Raw genomic sequence first — 4550 nt, 5'->3', positions numbered from 1 at the left:
AGCCCCTCACCCAGGCTGGCCAGGCACCCCAGCGGGACCCCAACCCTTATCTGGGACACCCTTCAGGGCAAACCAGCCGGCCCCCACCCATGCACCAGGCCTCTATCCTATATAATAAAAGGGTAACCTGCAAATTGACCCTAACAGCAGAACGACTGGGAATGACTGGTCACTGTGACACACACTGACCACCAGGGGGCAGTCTGTGTGCTCCCATAGGGGGAGCTCTGCTCAGCCACAAGCCAGGCTAATGGCTACCAGCACAGCAGTGATGGCGGGAGCCTCTCCTGCCTCCTCAGCAGCGCTCAGGATGTCCGCCTGTAGCCTAGGCCTGGTCCCCGCTGGCCAGTGAACATCCCCCGAGGGCTCCTGGGCTGCCAGAGGGATGTCTGACTGACAGCTTAGGCCCGTTCCCCTGGGGAGCGGGCCTAAGCCAGCCGGTGGACATCCCCTGAGAGGTCCCAGACTGCAAGAGGGCACAGGCCAGGCTGAGGGAACCCCTGAGTGCACAAATTTTTGTGCACTGAGCCTCTAGTATATAGATAAAGATATTCAGAATAATGAAAATTGCCAGGGAGAGACCTGTAATCCAATGCTAAAAGGGCCAACCCACCAAGAATAGATATCAATCCTAATAGCCTATTTAGAGAACAAAGAAGCTACAATATATGTGATGCAGAAACGGATAGAACTGAAAAGAGAAAGAGACAAATCCTCAGTTAATATTGGAGACATCAACATCCTTATCACAACAATTGGTAGAACAACTGGAGAGTAAGGATATAGAAGAACTTAACTACAGCTTGTGTGCAAGATCTGGCCTCAGAATATGTGTTCGAAGAACACAGACCAAAGCCCCACTCTAGGCCCAGCCTCTTCCCCAAGCTTTTTGCCTAGAGCTCAGGCTCTGTTTTTGGAGGTAAACTTATTCCTGGTTTGGGAATAAACCAGTATTAAAGCCTGGAAGCCTAAAGCACAAGTCCCATTTGGGGAAAGGTACAATGTTAAACACAAGCAACTGAGCAGGAGATGTAGTTGAAGAGAAAACAGGCCAGGTTTGGAGAGACCTGAAGGGCCCTGGCCATCTCTCCACCTCAGCTGTCATGGTTCCTACCCTCACTTCCGTGGTTGAACCACACAGATCACTTACAGTTCTTGGAACAAGCCAATCTCTCTCTTGCTTCCACATTTCTCCTGGAGCCTCAGGTCTTAACTTCAATGCCACTTCCTCTAGGAAGCCTTCTCCGACTTCCCCTTTCAGGTGTGGGTTAGCTGCCCTTGCCACGTGTGACAGCACCTGGTGCCTTTCCTACTCATAGCACCTTTTCAGCGGTGGTAGGGGCGATAGGGGTGTGAACTGATAGGAAGTTAGAATGTGTAACAGGGAAGTGTGGAAGGCTGTAGGCAGGATTCCAAACACTTGTATAAAAGAAGCAAGTTTCCTAGTGTGTGAATATTATATATGCATATGCATATAAATGCATAAATGTTTCTGGAAGTATTCCCAAGAATCTGATAACATTTGCTTAATTCCAGGAATGACTTTAATTCCAAGAATTGAGTTGGGGCTCTAGGTAAGTTGTTTGGGGGAAAATCTGGGCCTCGGGTGGTGGTTTGGTTTCTGTTCTTTGAACACAGACCCCGAGATAAGGATTTGGTCACAGGTAGTTTATTTGAGAGGTGACCCATAGAAGTACTAGTGAGGGAGTGCAGGAGGTGAAACCGGAAAGGGAGAAAAGCCAGTTAGGGGTGGGTGAGTTCATGGACAGGTCACTTTTGTGGGCACCTGGGGCTCGGTCCTCCTGCTGTCCCTCTGAGGAACCACCTTGGTATCATCTCACTGTGGCTTGAAGAGGTTGGGTCACTGTCCATTGACCTGCAACCCCCAGGTTGTTTGCACCCTGTTTTGCACTTGGGCCTGTGTAAAGAGGAGGAAGCCAAGCAGAGAAGAGGCATCCCTACATCTCCCCCGCAAGTCAGGGCTGGGACTGCGGAGTCAGGGCTGGGAGAGCGTCTGCTCAGGTGAGACCTGCAAACCTGCCGCAGTCCACCTGCGCTAGGGAGACGTCCGCTTCTGCTCCAAGCTTCCAGGGCACAGCCCTCAGACTCATTTCATGATAGCAAGGGAGACTGAGGCAGCACAGTCCTCCTGGCTATGAGCTTTCCAGGGATAGACAGAGGAGGGGTGATTACCTCCCCCTTTCCAAGACGAAGAGACTGAGGCTCAGCCATCTTACATAACTTGCCTTAGGACACCCAGTTCCTGCTAAAGACAGACACGATCCCTCACATCCCCAGTGGTCTTTCATTGCCTGTCCTAGAGGCCAGGACTCAGCCAGTGTTTTCTAAGTACAGATGTTACTGAATCAGTTCCTTCTCACCCCAATGGAAAAATACAAATGGAACTTTAAAATATTCTAGTTTACATTTTTTTTAAATTTTTAAAAAATATTTTTTTCTTTTAGCTCAGCTGATGTGGTTCAGTGATTGAGTGTCGACCTATGAACAAGGAGGTCATGGTTTGATTCCCAATCAGGACACATGTCCAAGTTGTGGGTTTGATCCCCAGTGAGGGGAGTGCAGGAGACAGCTGATTGATGATTCTATCTCATCATTGATGTTTCTATCTATCCCTCTCCCTTCCTCTCTGAAATCAATAAAAATACTTTAAAAATCATTTAAAAATTTTTTTCAATTATAACCGATAGTATATTAGTTTTAGGTGTATTCCCCAGTGATTAGACATTATATAACTTACTAATTGATTATCCTAATAAATCTCACACCCATCTGAAACGATACATAGTTATTAGAACACTAGAGGCCCAGTGCATGAATTCATGCACCAGTAGGGTCCCTTGGCCTGGCCTTTGGGATTGGGCCGAAACCAGCTCTCTGACACCCCCCGAGGGGTCCTGGATTGTGAGAGGATGCAGGGAAGGCTGAGGGACCCCACGGGTGCACAATTGGGGCTGGGGAGGGACACAGGAGGTTGGCCAGCTGGGGAGGGACTGCAGGAGGGTTTCAGGGCATGTTCAGCCCATCTCGCTCAGTCCTGATTGGCCCGACCCCTGCAACAAGCTAACCTTCCATCAGAGCATCTGCCCCCGGTGGTCAGTGCACCTCATAGTGAGTGATTGAGTGGACTTAGCATACCATTAGAATATTACGCTTTGAAGTTGAATGGACAACTACTGCTGTTAGTGCTGAGCCTAGGACCACTTAGTGAGAGGAATGGGGCATACTGATGCTCTATGCTGCTTGTTTGAGAGATTTTAGAACAATTTAAAGCATGAGCCAGGACAGGCCATTTGTATAAAAAAGTCACTGGAAAGAACTTGGTGAGTCCAAAAATTTGGTAAGAGAAAGTCTCAGGAAATCACCAGAGTGAGGCAAACAGTGTAAACCAGGTTGATGGAGTCTCAGGTATGGCACAGCCTGTGGGCTCTGGGAGAGAGGGCTCATTAAAGAAACAAAGTCTCTGCCAGCACTTCTGTCTGGGAGAAAACTGCTCCCCTAGCTCTTGCTCTGATGCCTTTTCTTATGTTTCTTTTCTTATGTCTCTGATGCCTTTCAAGTATCTGCCCCAAACTCTGGAGCTCAGAGGGAGTGAGTCTTAGTAAGTTCATGGTGTGGTCCCTTTAAGAGGAGCTGCCTGGGACTCCAGCAGCCCTCCATCTCCCTCAGCCTCAATTCTCAAAAGTTATGGGGACTTCTCTTCCTGGCACTGGAACCCTGGTCTGGGGGGACCTGGTGTAGGGCTGGGGTACATCACTCCTTAGGGGGAACTTCTGCAGCCAAGATACCCCTGTCAATTTTTGTTCACTACACATGGGTGTAGGACCAGCCTGTCTCCATTCTTTGTCCATCCTACCAATCTCGATGTGGCTCCTTTAATTTCCTAGCTGTAGGACTTCCATCAGCCAGATTTCAAGCGATTCTGAATGATGTGTTCTGTAGTTTAGTGGTAATTTTGATGCAGTCTTGGGAGGATTTGGTACCACATTTACCTATGCTGCCATCTCGATTGGAAGTTATTCTACTTATTCACTCCTAAACAAAGCTCCAAGAATGACCAGAATTTGTGCACCAGCCAGCCATTTCCTGGAGCTGCAATTTGTCAGCATCAGACAGAGATGCTGAAGATTAGTTTTCTCAGCACACAGAACACTCTAAGCAGAGAGAAGCAAAGAGTCCTTGTCTTCACGTAGCGGGGGCTCCATGGGTCACACCAGAGCCCGCAGGTCTATGTGTGATAACCACTGGGATGCCTGGACTTGGAGACTCACACAGAGTGGAGGGTGGATGCCTTGGATTTGGGGGGTCTGCCGTTTGCCTCTTCGGTGGGCTGAGTGAAGCCAGGACACACCTGGTCATGATTTGGATTGTTCTTTGATGTTGTTCTTCCTCCACAGTCCTAGCTAGGGGGTGACTGTGTTGGTACCATGTGACCTCACCCTCATGGTTATGGCTGATTACACTGTGGGGGATCAGAAGATCCGATCCTTGGCTAGGATGATTGAGAATAAGAAGATGCACAGAAACTACTG

The sequence above is a fragment of the Myotis davidii genome, unplaced genomic scaffold, assembly GCF_000327345.1.
Source record: "Myotis davidii unplaced genomic scaffold, ASM32734v1 scaffold1001, whole genome shotgun sequence".
NCBI lineage: Eukaryota > Metazoa > Chordata > Mammalia > Chiroptera > Vespertilionidae > Myotis > Myotis davidii.
The sequence above is the reverse complement of the archived record's forward strand: the minus strand, read 5'-3'. Positions refer to the sequence as shown.